General features: G+C 42.8%; 1 protein-coding gene across 2 annotated transcripts in view; it reads right to left on the reverse strand.

Annotated features, from left to right (window-relative positions):
- Positions 1-441: 441 nt before the first annotated feature.
- The window catches only part of LOC146830894 (fibrocystin-L-like), a 1,907,335-nt gene continuing 1,884,856 nt past the window's right edge, over positions 442-22,920 (reverse strand). For both annotated transcript variants that reach the window (XM_085605084.1, XM_085605082.1), the window contains exon 80: positions 442-1,544. The gene's annotated coding sequence lies outside the window, so the exon portion shown is untranslated. The remainder of the gene's footprint in view (positions 1,545-22,920) is intronic.

The raw sequence follows: 22,920 nt of genomic DNA on the forward strand, positions 1-22,920 counted from the left end.
GTGATTGATAAGGCCATTAGCACCAGCTCACCCAACCTCACTCCTCACGGGTAGATAAATGCATCCTCTGAAAGTATCTGAAACAGGCCCCTTCTTTAGACACTCTCTGAGCTTAGAATAAGACACCACTGTAGCTTTGGAAGCATCTACAAGGCTAACCCTGCCTCAGTATTCATGGAGAATACTAACTCATGATTACTAGATTTGCATCATGGTCATCACTGCCATTTTGTTTTCTTAAACATATTCTGTGAAATAGTTGAACGAGAAATCCCAGCACATTGCGGTGTAAAAGAACATCAGAGCTGCCTGACGTATTGATCAAGCCCACGTTGTCCTGTAATTAGGAGAGAGGTCTCAGAAGATGCTCACTTCCACACCTATTTGGGCAATTGTTTAATAGAATATCACAGGACACGATTGATCATAGGAATCATTGGTTTATTGGTTCATCTCAACGCTTTTTCGTTTATTACGTTACTATGAATAGTATTGTATTACTTAGGTAGATTTAATCAAGGACGGTAAACAAATATTACATAAAGATGTAAAAGAAACTTGCAAATCTAAAACAGTGATCAAAAACATTTGCATCAGTTAAAAGTAGTATATGTTGCGTAGAATGTTTCTTTTACGTTGATTACAGACAGCTCATTAACGTTAAAGTAATAAAACAACAGTATATACCACAGATGTACGTTTGGTTGATGTTTTCAGCAGACTTGACTCAGTAACTTATCTGGTGTCATCCATAGTGGCTGACAATACTTTGGGACTAAATTAGAGTTCGGCGTTAATACAAAATCCTCAAAAGTGTGGAAGAAATGGTAAGACCTCAATTAGAGGATCCTCTGTTAGTGGTAAAAGGTGAGGCTAAAACGGGACAAACTGAAGTAGTGTTCAGGTCTTAAATGAAGCACTACAAGTTCTTCATTCAACTCTCAATAAGCCACCCAGCATGCACCAGGTGGTGTTAAAGGCACATCCGGGGTGAACTAGATTTCCCAGTTCTGCACTGAATCACTAACTGGCTTTAGGTGCCTTAATGGACTCACACTGGGGAAAGAAACCTCAAGAAAACTTGGGAGAGAACTAGTGTGGCAGGAAAGTGCAACTTTTTGTTGCCACTTATTGCTCCATCAGCATTATACAACATTCACTGCAGCTGGAAGGGCACTGAGGAGATTCCTAGAGAGACAGATGTAGGAAGCAAAGCAACTACTATTTTCTGAAATGTTCGCGCTGATCAACTGATAATTTATGCATGAATATTAACTATAAAAAATTAAGAATACACAGTTACACCAAAACCGATCTTCCTTTGCATCTACCACCTCACTTGGAAAAGAACCACATTTTGTCCAAAAAATGAGGACTATCCCTACACCCAGCAATAGCACAAGAAACTCCAAATAAAATGAGTTTTCATATAATTGATACAAACAGGTTGCTCTTCAAACGTTCATCATATTTTAACTAAAATCCAATCCTTTCATTTCCTTTAGAAAAGTAATTTTTTTCAGATTGCCTTTTGGATGTGTAACCTAAAAAGAAAAAAAAAGAAAGATCATGTAATTTCTCAATATATTAACACATATCAACCATCCAGGCTTTGACAAGGGGTCCGTAGCATAAACCTTTTGAGCACCCATGGTGAACATGCACCAAAAATTGTAATATGTAAACATAGATTCCAAAATCTTGATTCACAGAACAAATGCCATCTGACATTTTCGCCTACATATGAACCTTAAAACTGCAGGAATACCAGTGTCATGGCACATTTTCTGACTCTACTAAGGTAAGCTTAAGGACAGAAAAATGGAATTAAATGAGAAAAGCTTGAAACACACCTAACTGCAAAAATCTCATTACTTTGTAGGTATTCCTAAACATGCCACACGATCCTTCCAACCATAGAATGGATACTATAATTGTTTGGCAACAGGTGTTTGCGGTATTAGCAGGAAAACACAAATATTTACAGAGGGGGATATATCCTCACTGCGGAGGGAAAAAAATAAACGCACACATGCAAATTGCTGACGCAGTGATGGTGAATCCGGCATAGAATACCAGGAGAAACGAGAGTATTCATGTGAATCCATCAAAAGGTAGGATATACGTATGGAAAATAGAATATATAGGATAGAATTACGTATGAGTGCAGATATACGTCTATGATGCATAGATTGTTCAACACTGCTACCTAAAGCGATTTCACGTTTTGTTGATGATCACATTTCAGAAATCTTGCAAGGAATATATATGTTGGTGCGGCACAATTTCCCATCGAAGTCCCAGATAGTTGAATGTAATATTCCTCCTTCCATTTAAAATAACTATGATAAAGTGAAAAATGTAGAAGCTCCAGTGGACATTTTTTCAAACAGTCATCTTTTTCTGCATGGATTAGAAAAGATTCAGTGGCCTGTAACCCCAAATCATGTGGAATGGAAGTATAAAGGGATTTTACATCAATTATACACAACATAGGTTGAATATATTCCTCTATCACGATGTTGCTTAGTATAATCAAAAAATCAGTGGTAACCTTTATGTACGTAGACATCCCTCGAACAAAGGGTTGCAAATGGCGATCTGTATACTTGCTGCCCCGCCCGAAATGCATTTGGGATTCTTTACATATGTGAAGATGTCATAACAGACTTTGTATTGTAATGTGAGAAAAGCATTACCATTATGGCATAAACTAAGAAAGAATAAGAAGAATAAAAGTAAAATGTATTCACATTGGGATGTACTTTTTTCACTGTAATGAAAATATATCGAAGGAGTGCCAACTGGGTTCGTTTTTTCAGGATGGAGAACGCCTCATATTTATTTCATATATACACACCTCGGAATCAGGAGGTGATACCCACAGGCAACCAAAAACTGAAGAATAACTAACTAAAGGAAAACTATTATTTGAACCAGGAGACCGTATGTAACAAATACTTTTTACTCACTTAGGTGTTCCAGGTGGGGGTGAGATATTTATAAGGAGGATCCTTATAAAATAGTTTTTATATGCCGCGGGTTAGTGAAATTGCACATTTCACTCCCCACATTGCAGTAAAATGCTTCCCAAAATTGAGTTTTGTGCTAGGAGCACTGTGGAGTGAGGATGTGCAATAAGTCTCCAATATGTGTTCCAGGGGTGGGTGCTCCTGTAGATATAGGCAGGGCCCTTATAAAAGATGTTTTATAGGCCCTGGTATTAGAGAAATTGCCCAGTTCATTTTACCCATTGCAGACCGCAAGCCACATAGGTGAACATGGCAAGAAGTTATTAAATAATAACTAACATCAAGGATGTCATGAAAATATAATTCACAGACTTCCTAGAATGGTCTTGAGAAATCCAACAATATGCTATTGTTGAATTTATCCTAAAATGTACAGAAATGAAGTTAAGACTTTCTTGACTGTAAGCCAAAATACAGCCTTCCAGTGGTCTATCCTGATTGGTCAGAGTTAAGTGGATCAGCCAGGCTGCTTTGATGAGGTGATAAGTAGCCACTGGGGTTGGAGAGACATTCTTGGAAGGCAGGGTTCTGCTACATAACAATGCTAGATCAGGGTGAGGGGTCATAAACAATAATCTTCAATAGAAGGAGAAGATAGACAGGAGAAGCCAGTCTGTACCCATTCAAATGGCAGAATTAAGGAAGGAATGAGCAGATGCAAGAGGGAGGGACAATATGAAGATGAAGGTTGGCTTAGCGAGCTCTTGTCTTTGCTGAAAAATCAGGCATGTTGAATTTTGGAGAAATGGTGCTCTCTGGGAGACTATACTGCCACACTTTGGAGGATATTGTCATATTCTGGGTGTTTCCCTGCACCTCATTGGATAGAAGTGCCCTACTGCTTGAACCAGAGAACTTGGAATAAGTATATGAGAATGACAGAGCCTCTGAGATCTTCTGCTTCTTGAAACTTAAGGCAGAAGAAGGGCCCATGCTGGGAGTTTGATTTGCACCAACCAGGCCCTGCACTCTGACTGACTGCACCTGCTGCACAATCTGGGAGCACAGCCCTGTGGATGAAACCTGCTTCAAAAGGACTCCCTGCCTCCAGGCCGGCAATCCAACACCCAGTGGGCAGCCAACCCCCACCACGCATGACCTTCGGCTATTCGTGGCATGTGACTGGCAACATCTAAGTTCTAGCAAGCAATCAGCCCCATTCCACACACGGCCTTCTAGCAAGTGCACCATGCAGTTGGTCTTGCACTCAGGTAGACTTACTGACTTTGCCAAAAAGTCACAACACCAAAACATAAAAATGTGAGCATATTCTCATTTTTCTCCCAAAATCACCAATATCTTTAATCTAGTGTATGTTTCAAGACCTGGCTGTTCGAGCAGTAGCGGCACCCCCCCCCCCCAAGCGCCTTGAGACCCTACGGGTAGGTAGTGCGCTCTATAAATGTCTTTGATTGATTGATTGATTTCAGTAATTCACACAATGCAATTAATAATAACACTGATTATAATAAAAATGTTCAATAAAGTCTGTGAATCTTTCTTTTATTATTGAATTTTGTGGTCTGAAAAATGTTAAAAGAAAGACTCAGAGCCATATTTTTTTTTTAAATAAAACCAACATGTTTATGAGTCATTCTTTTAATATTTTTCACCTCACAAAATGCAATCATAAAAACAACCACAAGATGTACTTGCACTCCAGCTAGGAGTGCTTTAAAGAAATATGGTAGGCTCCCCTGGGGTCAAAGCTTTAATAGACCAGGAGGCTAACTATTGTTTTTTAAAGGTTGCTGGGGGGGGCTGTAGCATACCCACAACAATAGAAACAATCTTGTTGGTGCCCCTCCCTATTCTAGGGGCACCACCAAGCTTAGAAAACAAAAAAGCCATTGCTGGGCAATTATGAGGTCGTCCTAGAAAGAGCAGTGGATAATAAATTAGAAGCTCCTGCCTCTCATTTATTGGTATACTGATTCCCACCCAGGATACCCTTTTATTTAAACTAATGGGGAAATGGGGTGACACAACCCTCCCGAGCTTATACGGCCCCAAGGACCCCATCTCTTCCGACCTGACTGTTTATTTAAGGGAGCAGGGCTTCGGACCTTCCCTACCTGAGCCACTTCCCCCAGAGTCTCAGTTTTTTTTAAGTGGGGGGCGTGGGGTCCACCTCCCTGAACAACTCCAGGCACCGGGGGTCCCGTCCCCATAGAATTTCTTTTAATTAAGGGGGAAACAAGCGCACTTGGCCCTCAGCCACTACGGCCCCGTGGACCCCATCCCTGGAGCCTTCCTCTTCTAGTAAGGTGAGGGGATGCACTGCCCCACTCCTTGATCCACTTGAGGCCCCTGAGCCCCATCCTCTAGAGCATTTCTTTTTTGAAGAGGAGGGGGTGCACAGTCACCTTCCCCAGTCCAATAGAGGACCCTGGGATCCCATCCCCTGGGGCCTTATGTGGATGTTCCAGTTCCCACCCAGGATATGCACAGCACACACCTTTGGAGGCTGCAGGGTCAACCCCAGGGCCTTGTGACCCTGCTGGCTCCCCGCATGCACCCATCTTGGATGCATCAGGAGCAGGTATTGCTCCCTCCTGGTGGGAGCAGGTATGTTTCATTGCTTCTGCTGGGCAGCAGCAATCTGAGTTTCCCTGCCCTTAAAAACATTGCCAGGGAAACTATTGTGTCCTGGGGTGGGCTCCCTGGGACACTAGAAGAGGGCCAGGGTATTTCCAAGGTGGGAGAAAGAAGTGAAAATAAGTGCTCATGTGTAGAATAGAAAAGGAAGATGAAAAAACATCAAAGGATATTTACGGAGAACAAGTCAAAATACTAAAAAGAGAAGGGATCCGACAAAATATTTCTGATAGAGCCGGTACCCTTAAAGTAATGGGACACTTCTGTTAGATTGATTAATTTCAGGCTACACTTATTAATTAGAGTGTATTCAGGAGTGTCAGGGACCAATTGTTTTCCTTACTGATCGACACCCAGGTGTCCTTTGACACTTAACTGGGTTACCCCATTTTCTATAATGGTTCGTTGGAGGGCATGGAGCGGACTGTACATGTCCGTTAGGGACTATTCGGGGTCCCTGATGGGACTTAGACACCCACGTATGGCGTCTAGTTTGTCTGCCATGCGGTCTAACCCCACCTGCACCCGTTCATCCAGCTTCTCCTGGAATCCTAACACACAGAGTTGGAAGGCCATGTGTTCGTCGTTGGGGTCCTGGGAGGCAGACGTGGTGGCGGGTGCTGCCTGCTGTGTGTACTGTGCAGGGGGTGGGTTCTCCTTGTAGCAGCTGGGCTGCCTTGCTTCTGGAAGTGGGCTGCGGAGACACTCCATGAGCTGTTGGAGGGCATCGGTGTCGTAGGTGTGGTGGTCCTCTTCGTCATCAGAGAAGAGAGGTTGGGACTGCTCTGCAGAAGGTGTTGAATTTCCCTCTGCAATGTGGAGATGCAGTTTAACATTGTGTTGACATTTATGTTGACCCATTGTACATGTTTACATGCAGACTGGATGACAGTGTACATTGTGACTGTTTGTGGGGAGCTGCCTATGTGATGCGGGACAGTGGACATTGCGACAACATCATGGATGTGTGTTTGTACTTATACATTGTCAACGCACATTTCCCTGCGATGCCATATGTGATTGGCCAGTTTCTGCACAAAGGCAGCACCAGTTGTGTCCCCTGTTCTGTTGTGGACATGTTGGAGATTGTGCCACATCGTTGTCAATGTTGATGTGCTCTGCATGTGATGTATGTGACACATTTTGGGGGAGTCACCCCTGCAGCTCTGATTTGGCTGCCCCTGATCCCTTACATGCGATGTGCCTCTGACGTCTGTGCTTATTCAGTGCTGGGATGTTGCATTCTTGGGTGCATTGGTATCTTGGTGGGAGTTGGGGGTCTGGGGCATGGTTTGTCTGCAGATGTGCTATGCTTACTTGTGCATGTGTGCCATTGTGCCATTCTCCCCCCGTTCCCCCAGTCCCTGGTCGTTATGTACCCTGTTGCCATTGTGTCTGGTCCTGTTGAGCAGTGTCCGGTCCCCCAACTCCTGCCACCATTTCCCCAATGATGACTGTTGATATAATTTCCTCCATTTTGTCCAGCTCCTCCTGTGGCGCTGGACTGCCACCTCCAGTCTGCATTGCTGCCTTCCGGTTGTTTTCGAGTTTCTGCTTGGTTTTGCACTTGACATCATTCCAGCGCCTCTTGACCTCTTCCATTGTCCTCTTCAGCACTCCGACTCCGTGGAGGTGACAAACAGTAGTTGATGGTGTTCTATAACCTCCGTTATCAGGATCCTGTTTTCCTGTGGACTGAAGCGCTTCTTCCTACTCTTCTTGTCCTTGCCCTTCCCTGACCCTGATGTCCCAGGCTGACTCCATTGTACTTTGCTGTTGTTTGGCTTTTGTATGTGGTTTTTTTCAACTTTTGTAGTGCATTTTCCTGCATGTCACATGGGGATTGCAGGCCTGTGGCTGGTTTTCGCTGATTGGCATCATCGCTGCTTTTTTCGCGTTGGTGTTTTGCATTTTTGCGGCGTCGCGTTGATTTTAACACATTCATTTGAAGCGTTGACCTGGGATTATTTTCCCGCGATAGACTGCGATGTGAAGAGTTGCGTTAAGCTGAATTTGCGGTAGTTGTCACACGTTCTTGAGAATATCCCCCTCTATTTTTTTAACTGGTTTTGAGGGGCTCTCGTGAGAGTCCCTTGAACACAACCATTCAAATATACAAATATTTTTGATCCTTAGTTTTTCAAAAACTAGTGAACATATTTACACCAATTACAAAAAGCACTCTTTCTAGACCAAGATCTAGCTTCCTTTCATATTTGGTGTAATTCTGTCCAGCAGTTTTTGCGGTAGCACTACCTAAAAAAGTCTATGGAAACACAAGGCGATTTAGCATTTTTATCTCTGCCCCTGCTAGGCGGATCACACCAGAATTTTGTTTGGAGAAACTTGTCGGAAACAAAACATTTTGTGAAAAGTTTCATGGTGATTCGTCAAACTGTGCCAAATTTATCAGCAAACCAAAAAAGGCATTTCCAATGAAAGCGCGGACCTAGGTATAACTACCCAATGGTGAATTATTGTGGTTGAAATACCAAGGGGATGGGGTCCCTGGGACCTACTGAGGCTCAGGGAGGGGGCCCCAATGCACCCCCTCTAACATATATTTTGGCTTTGGGGATGGGGACCCCAGAGTCAATATTGGCTTGAGAAGGGGGCCATGCTCCCCTACCCTTAAAGACCACAGGGGATGGGGTCACCTTGTGGCTAGGGAAGTGGGACTTGTGCCCCCCTCTCCGCGACAAATATCTTTTGGCCGCTGGGGATGGGGTCACCATTGGCTCAGGGAGTGGGCTGCGTGCCCCCTCATCTTAATTAAAAAATAAACCCTGGGGATGGCATCCTGAGGGCCTGAAGTGGCTTACAGAGGGTAGCTGTGTGCCCCTTTCCCCTTTAAAATTAAGCCTAAGGGATTGGGTCTCTTGGGCACAAAGTGGTTTGTGTATGGGGGCTTCGCTAATGGGTCAGATGCCGGGCCTGGTCGCTGGTTGTGGTTGACTGTTGTGAGGGGTAAGATGAAGGATGTGGCCGCAAGCCGGGCCCTGCAGCCAACCCCTTGCTGCTCACAGCTGAAGGCCATGCGTAATGAATGGTTGACTCCCTGCCAACACCACTGCCGTGCACACCCAAAGTCGTCCATGGCGGGGGTTATCATTATGTATGGTAATAAAGCACTATGGTAAAAAACCCTGAGAAATTAAATGAAAAAAATAAAGGTTAAAGTAACTTTATAGGTGGTGAGAATTCAGTCACAACGTAACATTTTAAACAAAAAAAACACTGAAATTAACCAATCATGCTTATTTCAAGTAACTATAACTCATGCCCAAAAAGTAACAATAGTTTGTGCTCTCGCCATGCATTGCTAATTACCCCACATATTACATCACGCATGACATCTTCTAAGACATCATTGATAATATCACTACAACATTTTAAATAACATCTATGATGAGGAGACTGTGCATGGCAGCTGCACAACCATGGGACACAAGATATAGTTACTTGAGATAACTATAACTGATAAATGTCAGTGTTTTTTCTTAGTTTAAAACATTTTATTCTCACTGAAAGTCGCGCCTAAGTTTCATATTACTTTAGCCTTTGTTTTTTCAGTTAATAATTAAGTGCTTAATTTGTAAAATAATAAGTTACAGGGCCCTAGTCAGCAGGCCACTTCCGCTAGCACCGTCCAATGCTGCTGTCAATCACAGCAACAGCATAACTAATAACTGTCACACTCCTAGAAGTGTGACAATTCAGACAATTCCATGACCCCAAAGTTAAAAGAAAGGCTTTTGCAGCAGGTATTATTCATTTAATGTATATTGAATTAATAACCAACAGTTGTTGTGCTCGTCTCTAAGTTAAACAAACAGCACCACCATGTGGCAGAATGTCATAGGCACCGATGCTGATAATTAAGTGCCGGTGTTAAGCACTAGAAATCACCTGCTCAAATTAATCACTGTGAAATAAATAAAATATATATATATATATATATTCCCCAATGATTAATTTGAGCATACACAGTTTTGAGAAGCTATGAGTGATGTCCTCAATTAATCACTCACTTATACAGTCAGTCACGCACCTACTAAATCATCCATTCAGACACTCATACACCCTCTCATACTTCAATACACCTTGGCATATATATCTGTAAAACATATTCAAACTTTACAGAAACTCACAGTCACTGGATGATGTCACTGACCGTGTCATGAATGATGCAATATGTGACGTCATCAGCAGTGCATTGCGGGGCGTGCGTTATAGTTAGCTGAACTAACTATAACGGCCAAATTTCTCTGGTTTTGTATGAGTGAAATCTCCAACTAACTATAATTTCCCTGAAACCTATTTTTTTTTTCAATGGATTTCAAAGGTTTTTTAAATGCTAATTTCAAACTATTACGTCCCTGAAACCTATGGTTTTTCAGTGAATTTCAAAGGTTTTTTAAATTGCTAATTTCGAATTATAATGTTCATTAAAGCTATGGTTTTTTCAGTAATTTAGAATTTTTTTGGGGTGATATTTTGTAACTTTAATATCCCAAAAATAGATTTTGTACTTTTTTTGTTTGTTATTAAAAAAATATAATGTCTTCGGTTTGCTTAAATATTAATATATATATATATAAATATATATCTCCTTGAGAAAAAAGTGGAGTCGTGCACCCATCATGTACCTATCTTGGTGGGTGTGCGGATTCAAACCACCATATTGGTAAAGTCGTGAAGGATGCGCGTTTCAGCCAGACCACTCCACTTACACTTACAGGAAGGGAACTACAAAGCTAAATGTCCCTGGTCTTCCCTGTAGTGATCTGCTCATCACAGGTCTAGTTGTCAGCTTGCCACAGCCACTCCCTCATGGCTGCTTTACACCCATAACACACCCAAGCAGCACAGGCGTCACAGGACATGTGACCCTGCCATTAAAAACGTGCTTGATGCCATTTCCACTCTCTAACTGGGTGTATCCATGTGCTTAATATGTTGGTGGCAGCCGAGGCACTTTGACCGACACGTGCCTCTCGCCCGTGAAGCCCCCCCCTGCATATTGAATTAAAGCCCTGGGGCTTGGGGGGCTCGGAGGTCCCCAATAATATAAAACCCTGGGGAGTTGGCGGTCCCAGGGGCTGTGGGAGGGCCATGTGCCCTCCCGCACCTAATTTACATAGTCCTGGGAGGTGGCTGTCCCCGGGGCTGTAGAGGCCCCACAGACCCCCGCAATATAGTTATAGGATTGCCCCCGGGCCAGGCACGCGCAAGGGCTCATTTTAATGTAGTGGGGGAGCCCCGCTTCATTTAAAACATTTTTTTTATCTGGATTCATGCACCCAGCGCGCATTCAGACATTTAAAAAAAAAAAGAATTGCGCCTGGGGGTCCTTGTGGGATCCCCTGAGCAGGCCTAGGGGGTCAGGGTGTTTCTACCCTGCCCCCGGGGAGGGGCCGAGAAAAAAGGGGGGTACCAAAACGTGTTTTCTCCATGTTAATTCCCATAGGAAACTTAATACAAAGCTACAGCCCGAACTGCTGAACGGAATTATACCAAATGTGGCGAAAAGGTAGCCCTTGGTTCAGAAAGATCCCTTTTTGTTAAATGGTGTAAATCTGTTCAGTAGTTCATGAGAAATTAGAAAAAGAAAAAGTTTCAATATCTGGGCGGAGCCTAACGACACATCTCATCGTGAGATTTGATTGGCTGTCAGCACTTCATCCTGGAATTGCTGGCAGCCATCTTGGGACCAATATACATGATATTACCCCATTGAAATGTAGTGTAGTGAATCGAAGATTTTGAGGGTTACCAAAAGGAGAACTATAAAGGGTGAGAACAGAATTTTGTTACATTAGAATTCATTTGTTGATGGTACCATACTAATTTCAGGAATTGTGGTGTGTTGTAAGGTGATTTTACCCTGTGAAAAACCTTCTGCTGGGATATCATGAATCATGCTTGAGAGAAAACTAAAACTAAAATGAGAGCATATTTTCTGTAAATTCACATTATCTTTCTCACTCATGTGAGAATGAAGTCTGTCATTCCCAGTAAATCATGTACCTCCAAAAAGGGCAGAGACTGTCAGTTGATTCTTTTGTGTTCTAATGCAGCTTCCCAGAGTGTTCTAAAGAACAACTAGAGCGTTAACAGCCTTACTTATGACAAAATTATGGCACACCTGAAGCCATCTTGATTGGAATAATCTGGTAACACTTAAAACATTTAATTTAAAAAGGAGCAAAATGATGGGGTTCATTTTGTCATAGAAATTACGGTTAAGTTCTGTAGAAAGAAAAATTAGGACATGTTTTAAGTGAGATCTCAAATATCTTCCAGTTATATTTCAACAGGGCAGCATGTCAGTTGATGCCTTTGTGTTCTATTGCAGCTTCCCAGAGTGCCCTAAAGAACAACTAGAGCTCTAACAGCCTTACTTATGAGAAAAGTATGGCACACCTGAAGCCATCTTGATTGGAATAAACTGGTAACACTTAAAACATTTAATTTAAAAAGGAACAAAATGATGGGGTTCATGTTGTTATAGCAATTATCGTTAGTGATATAGAAAGAAAAATTAGGACATGTTTCAAGTGTGATCTCAAATATCTTCCTGTTATATTTTAACAGGAGCAGACTGTCAGTTGATGCCTTTGTGTTCTACTGCAGCTTCCCAGAGTGTTCTAAAGAACAACTAGAGCGCTAACAGCCTTACTTATGACAAAAGTATGGCACACCTGGTTAGTGCTGCAGAAAGAAAATGTAGGGCATGTTTTAAGTGAGATCTCAAATCCTCTTCTATTTCATTGGAAAATTCTGACATACAGACTGAAACAATCACTTTCAATACCAGCAGTAGACTTCCAGTTAACTCCCTGGTGAGCAGTATCTTTACTACATTGATCTAATGAACAACTTGAACTTTATGATTCTGCTAGCCTGAAGTTGCTCTGAACCGGGCTTTGTAATGCCCATTTTTACCTACTGGTTTTAATTAATTCTCACTGTATTGTATTAGGAAAGACGATTTACTGTTTTTGTGTACACTTTTATGATCTATGTTTCTAAATCATATTGAATAAAGTTTAATGAATTCTATGGCAGGATAGAGGGGAGGATTATGCATATCTTTCCTCACTTTATTTGCATAACAGTTCAAAGAAAACGTAACACAACAATCATTAAACAAAAGACTACACAAACCATGAACCATTAGGAGGGTAGTCTCCAAGGCAACTATAGTCCAATCATATCACAGTCCATCGTATGTAATATTGTGACGTCCCTTCCGCTTCCTCTTTCTTCACTGCTCATCAGTTAAGTACGTTCCTTACATTCTTGGCTTAATCTGATGTTGTTGCTGTTTGTATAGCGGTTTCTTGTGCACGTTATTAGCATTATTGCCTTGGTATTGTATCATATTCCCTGCGCAGCAGGCTCTTGCCCGAGAGCGTTCTCCCCCTTGCAGTTTCTCCCGATGTGCGTTCTGCGCGCAGCGAGACCCTGTCATGCGCGTCTGGTCCGAGCGAGGTAGCTCCGTCGAGAGCTCCCGCTGGTCTTTACGCGTGTTTTGGAATCCGGTCACTCCTTTAGTGTCCGCTTGACTCCCGACCAACCCTCGCCTAATTTTGACACCGCTACGCAGTGATTTCTCCACATGGCCACGTTAGTGACCAGTGCCACCTGGTGGTGGTAATTGGTATTGCGCCTCAGTCTATTCTTATAGCAGCTTAGGGGAAAGCCCAGCCGTTGGAGCACCAACGAGGGGGCTGCCTTAAGGATTTTAAGGGCGATGGGTTCTGTGCTCACACCCTCTGCTATCTACACTACACAAACACCACTGCACTACCCTAAACCCTAAAACACTACCCCAGCACTACCCCCTACACTACCCAAACACCACTGCACTACCATAAACCCTAACACAACCCCCAGCACAACCCCCTACACTACACAATCACCACTGCACTACACTAAACCCTAAAACACTACCCCTAGCACGACTCCCTACACTACCCAAACACCACTGCACTACCCTAAACCCTAAATCTACCCCAAGCACGACCCCATACACTACCCAAACACCACTGCACTACTGTAAACCATAAAACACAACCCCAAGCATGACCCCCTTTACTACACAAACACCACTGCACTACCCTAAACCCTAAAACACTACCACCAGCATGACCCCCTACACTACTCAAACACCACTGCACTACCCTAAACACTAAAACACTACCCCAGCACGACCCCCTACACTACCAATACATCACTACACTACCCTAAACCCTAAATCACTATCCCAGCACGACCCCCTACAATACCCAAACACCACTGCACTACCCTAAACCCTAAAACACTACCACCAGCACGACCCCCTACACTACCCAAACACCACTGCACTATCCTAAACCCTAGAAAAAAAACACCCCATGCCCAATTCCCCTTACCTCTCACTTCTTGTGGTTCCTCTCTTCTCGTAGTTCCTGATTCACGTCGTTTCTGAGGGGCGGTGCACATCTTTGTGAGGAAACGGAACAGCCTCTGTTTCCTTACAACAACGTGGATCGTCTACATGTTTTTTAGAACGCATGGTCATTTACCATACATGCCTTTACAACAAAATTTGTTGTAAAGGCATGCGTGGTAAATGACCATGTGCTCTAAAAAAATGTGTAGCAATGACTTCGCGATGTACAGCGAATGCGTGCTAATGCATGCGTTGTAATGTTATTGCGAAGTAAAAAAGTCATTGTAACGGCTGTTTACCGATCAAAGCTGGCCCTTGTTCTTCAGTGAGACATTTATTTGATTATTTAGGAGGAAGGAATGTGTTTTTTTTACCAAAAAGTACATTCCCACCTGTTGTATTGTGAAAGTGTCCGCGTGGCCTGGTTTCACTTCCGGTGAGAAAGTGGAAGTCTGTTTGGATCTAAAGGAGTTCTGTTGTTGGACGGGGCCGGCGCGACACGTCATCAGAAAACATAGCTAATGGAAAGCGTCCTCCCTGAAGTGTGGAGCAGTGCCATGAGAGGTCAACGAGTGTGCGTCCCACGGCAGCATGACCGTACAGCGTGACCCATGTGCCGCCTCCAGGGTACAGGAGGGAGAAGCGGCATCGCAGGCCCTCTTGATGACCGTTGTAGCACTAATTCTACATTTCGGTACTAGAGCATTTTAAGTTTTATCAACTGTAGGTTGCACCACCTTACAAAAGAGTCCAAAGAGAAGTAAATATACGAATGTCCGTCCAGTGTTGAGAAAGAACAAAAGTTCTTTATTCTTCTTAATAATGATGATAAATATAATGCAAACAGCCAAACAGCCAACACGTTTCATTCTATACCAAGAACTTCATCAGGGTAAGTCTATTTGATATTTTAAATTTTTGACCCAAAAAGAACACTTATGTACATCTAGTCTGCTCCACTGGTCAGTCACCATGGTCTGCTACTTTTCATCAAAAATAACAGCAGGCAGAGACTAAATAAGTCCAATTATGCCTATTGAAAAAGCTAAGTCCGGCCCCAATCCGACTCGGAAAAAGAAATGTGTAAATGGCTGATGTGCCAAAGAATATCCGATACCACGTTACACGGCCAACAGGTTATTTGGTAAATGCGCGATGTCACTGACCATGTCATGAGTGATGTAATATGTGACGTCATCAGCAGTGCATTGCGGGCGCGCGAGTTATAGTTAGCTGAACTAACTATAACTGGGGAATTTCTATGGTTTTGTACGAGTGAAATGTCCAACTAACTATAACGCCCCTCAAAGGTATGTTTTTTTCAGAGAATATATATATATATATATATATATATATATATCAAAGCTACCAAGTACCCAAACGTACAAGGAGCATTCGGGCCTCAGCTGCACACAAGGAGCCTTGATAGGTAAGCACGCCTCCAACACAACAATTCCTTTCACTATTCAAACTGCCCTGGATGCCTGACGCGTTTCGAAGTGTCCCCACTTCTCTTCAGAGGCTTTGGCAGTTTGGAAAAAGCGCTTAGGGCACCACCCCCTTAATTGCATAGATGCACGCCCTGGATGGACTTATGGGACTTGTAGTGCCTCACGTTGCGCAAATGTTTAGCTGGCAACCTTTCAAGCCCACAGATGGGCCTCGCTGTGCGTGATTCGTGCAAAATCCATACGCTGCTGCCCCACGATATCGGCCCATTATTCAAGACCGCATGGCCCCCGGTTTTCTCAGGGTGGTGCTCCTCCCGCGGCAGGGTCACCGCGTAAATATCAAAGCTACCAAGTACCCAAACGCACAAGGAGCACTCGGGCCTCAGCTGCACACAAGGAGCCTTGTTAGGTAAGCACGCCTCCAACACAACAATTCCTTTCACTGTTCAAACTGCCCTGGATGCCTGACGCGTTTTGAAGTGTCCCCACTTCTCTTCAGAGGCTTTGGCAGTTTGGAAAAAGCGCTTAGGGCACCACCCCCTTAATTGCATAGATGCACGCCCTGGATGGGCTTATGGGACTTGTAGTGCCTCACGCAGTCAGCATCAGGCTTAGTTGACTGACATAGCAATTTGTAAACTGGCTGTTTTCAGCTATTTGAAACAACTAGACCTTAGTGCGCCTTTAGAGATTCAAAGAATTGGGTGAGTCATCTTGGAATAAATTACCTAGGGATGCAACTTGTTTTTTTTCTGTTCTTTCCAGAAAATCGACATTTTGCCACACAGTGAGCAGTTTATATAAGAACAGATCTACCCTGAATCGCTTGTGTCCTGTCTTTTAGTCAAGAAACATATTTGCATTAATCAAGTTTTCCAAGGATGGTTGGACTGTCTGTTGTACATATACCAGAAGCATTCTCAATGGGCATCAGTGCAGGACACGGTCTATAATCAGCAATGTTGTTAACTTGCCTTGCTGCAGTAAGAAATTATACATTTGTGATAAATTATACGGCTGACAATAAGACTCACTGTGGGGTAAACAGAGTCCCCAAGGGTTTTAGGTGCCCACAGCAAAGGTCTAGATTATGGGGAACCAGCCCAAAGGAAAGTATACATCTGGAAAGCATACAATATTGTCCCCTTTCAGAGGGGATCTGCACTTGTCCCTGCCAATAGTAAACAATTCTCCAATTTGATGCAGGACAGCTCTGTCAGATTGCCTTGGATTCAGGCCAGTGTGGGTTTTGATGTAGCAGATGCAGCAAAGGCAGAGATTGAGAGCACTGTGCTGATTTTAAGCATGGATTTCAGTGGCTTGCAAAGTTTCAAGGTACCACAGTGACAGATTCCAGTTTCTGATTAGGACCAAAGAGCAATGGTATCCCTAAGAGGTAAGGGGTGCATTCTGTACTGTCCTTTGGGTCTCAGGACCATGCAAGTAGATGGAAGGAGCTTTTGCAAGGATGTTAGAATCCCAAATGGGTTTGGTATTGAATTAAGTCACGTATGCTTCACCAAGCATCCTACAAGCAATGTTGGTCCTAATGGAAATACAGCTTTGATGGTGCCCAGGACCTTGAGCCCACCATTCCACTTCTCCAACATAATAGGCTCAACGTTCATGTCTGGGGCCACAGACCCCAAGAGTAGAGGCCCTCTGACCTCCTCCAGAAACACCCCGGCTAAGGTGCCCTAAACCCTCCTTTCCACTTTGGGAACCCAAATTGGAAAGGAGGGATTAGGGCACCTTAGCCTGGGTGTTTCTGGAAACAGAGCTTAGGGCTTCACAAGTGTTGGAAATTGCCTCATTGCATGCTAGGCTTTCCCAAATAAAAAACTCTATGGGAAAAATCCCAGAACAGCTGAATAAAGTGGAGGAACATGTATCCAATCTTCGAAGATTGAGCAACGTCTTATGATCATGAACTTTCCCAAATTAAATAAAATACAGAGGCTCTGGTATCCAAACTGCAGGATATGGAAAATTTCAATTGAAGGTCTAATCTACGGATGGTAGGCATTCTGGAGGCAATGGAAGGGCCCCAGGTGCAAGAGTGGCCTGAGTCCTTATTGAAGAAAGTAATTCCCGAACTTGAAGGCAATCTAACCATCACTAGATCCCATAGAGTCCCTTTTCAGCGCTCACCATATGCAAAATTTCCCAGCACCATCTTGTTAAACTTTGCTGATTTTCGAGTAAAGGAGAACATTCTCTCCAAGGCCATTGAGAAAAGAACATTATCAACGCAAGAAGTGCCAAATTTTAGAATTTTCTCAGACATGTCAGCTGTGGCAGCGAAGAGACAACGAGAATTCTTAAGGATGATCGATTCATTAATAGCGAAGCAGGCACAGGCCACAATTGTTCAACTATCCAAACTGAAAGTTTTGGCAAAGGGAACATTCTATGTAGTGAACAATGTGGCTAAAGCACAAGAGTTATTGCAGCAGGTCTCCAATCCAGGCTAGGATTATTAGAAAGTAACTTGTTGTTATTATTTAATGACAGGTTGGTGGCATAAGGAATCACTAAGTCCTTTTGATATTGACGATCATTTAATAAGCCAGGTGGCAGGCCTCGAGGACCCGGAGGAGGGCTCAGTTTCCAGTTGTAGAAACGCACAAGGGGCGGGGTACAGTCACATGGCACTTACTGCTCTTAAAGGGGGTTGGGAGGAGATGTGGGTGACTCTTCCATACACACGAGGGGGGGTCCTTCAAGGACGTGGAGGGTTCACAGGGTGAGAGAGGGGAGCATATGGGGAAAAAAAGGAGACAGTTCTGTTAAATCTTTGGGCATCCACATGAAAGCAGGGCAAGAATTTTACAACAAATAATCGAGAAACCTCAGGTAGTACTGGAATCTCTTTGTGCACTTTAGACGCTATTACCACTGCATGGTCAATTTACTTGGAATTCGCTGCACAGACACTTTATTTCAGATAAACTAGCTAAAACTCTTAGTACAGCAATGGATATTAGTCATTTCCAGCAGCCTCTACATATTAAGACCCCTCCCGAATGGCTCTTAGGATCACAAATAATAAAGGGGGGTGCTTCCTAGGATGATGATCAGTATGCCCTTAGGAACCTATAGCACAGCTGAAAATAGCCAAGCACTTTATTCACACTGTCACCTTATTTTTCAACCATTTACAGATCATGCTATTACCTTAGTTTTGTATATTAATTTAGGAAATCATATTAGTGTTCAATTTGCATGTTAGTTTCATTGTCATTTTTCCAGATATTTATAGCTTTTATTATGCTTCAAAGCCTAGCCATTTTCAGTTGACTCCAAATGCTACAGACACTTTTTGGACATCATTTTAGATTCCGAAAAACGTTTTTTTAAGGTGACGATCAGTATGTTTTTAGGAAATCATAGTACTGTTGAATTTAGCTATGCACTTTATTTGCACTGTCATACTACAGTTGAATTTAGCCATGCACTTTATTTACATTGTCATAGTAGTGCTGAATTTAGCTATGCAATTTATTTGCACTGTCACTTTAATTGTCAACTGTTTACAGACCGTGTTACGAGCCAAGTTTTGGGTGTTCATGTAAGAGAGAACATACTAGAGATTAAACCAGCTATGCATTTTATCTATATTGTCACTCTTACAGATGACTATAGTTTATATTATGCTATAAAGCTTAGTCTTACCGTATCATGTGTAATTAGTCAAAAAAAATTACGAACATGCAGATGAAAGATATGCTGATTATCTCTGTTATTAATAATTAATATTAATCAGCAGCCAATTAGATACTTCATTAGAATTCTCTCCTTCACCGCTAATGGTTTGAATAATAAGATTAAAGCGCGGGCTGTGGAAGAATGGTTAAAAGGCAACTCCCCAGATATCATTTTGATTCAGGAGACCCATTATGTAGCCAAGAAGAAACTCTAATTTAATATGTTCCAGCAGTGGGCAGGTAGTAGCCATCTTTCATCAGCAGGCATGTCTCAAAGAGGGATTTTTATCAGCAAATTCTTCCCCTTTCAGATAATATATTCCCAGATAGACAAAGAGGGCAGATGGGCATTAGTGAATGTTTCCATCAACAATACCAGGTTCACTATAGCCACGATTTATGCCCCAATAGAGGATAACCCCACAGTACCACAATATGCATTATAATGCGACCGCCACCATGGTGTCGGTCGCAATGTCTATGATTTACATTGCGGCAGGTGCTCCTAAACAAGCATTTGCAATGCAGAGGTCTCGAAATTGCGAGATTTTGAGCTATCGGCATTGTAAATGACAATGCCTTTTATTTATGTGTTTAAAAACCTGCAGTAATAAAAAGCATTGCCATTTGCCATACCAATAGGTTAACGTTTCTAAAATGGGACACCTATTGCATTGCAATTGCTTGTTATCTCCTGCCACCTTTCACTGCACGTATGCAACTGTTTTAGGAAATACGTGAGCCTAAGTGTTGATGTGTAAATGTTAAAAAGTGACTTTATACAAATGTGCATATTATCTACTGGCGGTCGCCAGTAGATAGTTATAGTTAGGACCGTGTTTCCATAGGAAATCCGCAACATTCTATTTGGAATAACTTTGGCGCCGGTGGACGAATCCTCGAGAAATTTCCAAAATAGGTGGGGCGCTCCGCTCCTACCCTGAAAGTCTCGGGGGGATTCGTCAAGCGGGGGCAGAGAAAAAAGTGGGGTCCCAAAACGCGTTTTCCCCATGCAATTTTCCATAGGGACCTTTAGTACAAGGTACAGCCCGAACGGCTGAACAGAATTACTTGAAATTTGGCAGAGAGGTAGTCCTCAACTCAGGGAAGTGCCTTTTGCAGGTCTGGCGTCAATCTGTTCAGTAGTTCCTGAGAAAATCAAAAGTAAAATCATATATATATGTGGGCGGAGCCTAACCACACATCTCATCCTGAGATCTGATTGGCTGTCAGCACTTCATCCAAGAAGTGTTGGCAGCCATCTTGGGTCCAATATACATGATAGCACCTCATTAAAAAGCATTGCAGTTAATAGAAGTTTTAAGACTTTAGTTACATTATAAATCATTTGTTGATGGTACCATACTCATTTTAGGAATTGTGGTATGTTCTAAGGTTATTTCACCATGTGAAAAAGCCTTCTGCTGGGATATCATGATTGAGAGAAAAATATTTTCTCATGCTTTTCCCACAGAGGTTTGGAAGGTGATCTATAAGCTAAACTGAGCGCTTATTTTCTGTAAATTCACATTATCTTTCTCAGTCATGTGAGAATGAAGTCTGACATTCTCAGTAAAACATGTACATCCAACAAGGGCAGAGACTGTCAGTTGATTCCTTTGTGTTCTACTGCAGCTTCCCAGAGGAAATTAGGAAACTTCATAACAAATAAGTCTCCCAAGATGGCCACCAGAGACAAAAGAGCCCAAATGTAGCCCAAATATCACCCAGATGTAGCCCAAGTATAGCCCAATGACAGAATGTCCCAGAGTGTTGTTAAAAACAACTAGAGCTCTTACTGTCTTCATTATGACAAAAGTATGGCACACCTGAAGCCATCTTGATTGGAATAAACTGGTAACACTTAAAACATTTAATTTAAAAAGGAACACAATGAGGGGGTTCATTTTGCCATAGAAATTATGATTAATGCTGAAGAAAGAAAATGAGGGCACATTTTGAGTGACTTCTCAAATCCTCTTCTATTTCATTAAAAAATTCTGACATGCAGACTGAAACATGCACTTTGAATACCAGGAGCAGACTTCCATGGTGAACAGTAGTTTTACTACAGTGATGTAATGAGCAACTAGAGTGCCAACATTCAGAATTTATGGCAAATGTGTGACATATCTGAATACCTTAATGATGGAATCAAAGTAAAAAACTGAAAGCATTTCCTACTGAGGAGACTGCAGTACATGAGGAAATTAGGAAACTTCATAACAAATAAATCTCCCAAGATGGCCACCTGAGACAAAAGAGCCCAAATGTAGCCCAAAATCACCCAGATGTAGCCCAAATATAGCCCAATGACAGAAGTGGGAAAAACACGTATTATTTTGTGTTTTTGCAGTGTTATATAGTGCAGACTTGTCAGGTATTGGAGTGCTTTACATGAGCATTGGTTACATCACACAAGAACAAATTCATTTTGGTTGTAGACATGGGGAGACTAAGTGATTTGACCAGAATCACAGAATGTCGAGCTGAAGCAGAAACTCCAACCTGGTTCCCCAGTTGCAAAGTCTGCAGTTCTGGAAGTAACACCACATCCTCTCCCCTAAGTGCAACATTTAATCAAGTGGTCAACTGGATAAAAAAACATAAAGATAACAAATAATTTAAAAGTGCTTTGTCGCTATTTGAAAACTCAGAAAATATGTCCTTATTTTAGTCTTTTAGAGCACTAACCATAATTTTGATGCCAATAAGACCCTCTCATATATGTAATTTCTAAAGGAAATGCTCTAGGTATTACAGTTGTGATTACATCAAGATGACGTCAGGCGTTCCACACTTTTGTAATAAATATAGAATGTTAGCAATCTAGTTGTTCATTAGGATACTGTTGATAGGCAGAGGCCAGGGGCACCGACTCTGAAAATTGAAGGCAGGTAGGAGGGTGCAAAGGCAACAATTTAACCACACTGAGCAGGCAGGAAGGGCCGTGGCAGCACAACAGACTATGGAGGGCAGTGGAAAGGGGGGCAGGGGCAACAAACCAACACTACAGGACTTGCAAGAGAGGCTGTGGCAATGTAATAGACCATTGTGGGCAGAAGGAAGAGGCAATGGTAGTACAACCATACATGCCAACAGACCCGATTCAGCCAGGAAACGTCCAATGTTTTTAAACTCAAATGGGCTTTATTTGATCTGTCTCCTGTCTACAATCTCCTCTTTTTCAATGTAACTCAAAGGGGAAAATCAATACCCCAGTTTGTTTTCAAAATCTCCCTCTTACCAAGCTCAAAATGTTCGCAAGTATGGTACATTGGATCATGGAAGGAAATGGGGTAGGGACATGGACTTGGATAACAGAGGACAGGAGGGACATGGAGAGGTGCACCAAACTGACCCTGCAGGGCAGGCATCAGGATTTGCAGCAGCACAATACAGCAAACAGGGCATGCGGGACGGGAGTGCAGCACAACAATCCATAGAAAGCAAGAGGGAGGGGACAGGACCATGCACATGAACAACAGAACAGAGGGGCAAGAGGCAATGGTAGCTAGCTGACCATAATGGACAGACAGGAGAGAAAGCTGCAGCATAACAGACCATAAAGGGCAGGAGGGACGGATCAGGGGCATTACAATGGAACAGACAAGCCAGGAGGGAGGGAGTAGGGGTCTGCACATGTAAACAGAGGGCTGGGGGCAAGGGGGCAGGGCAGGAGCAGAAAGATA

This window comes from Triturus cristatus, chromosome 5_1, assembly GCF_964204655.1.
Source record: "Triturus cristatus chromosome 5_1, aTriCri1.1, whole genome shotgun sequence".
Lineage (NCBI taxonomy): Eukaryota > Metazoa > Chordata > Amphibia > Caudata > Salamandridae > Triturus > Triturus cristatus.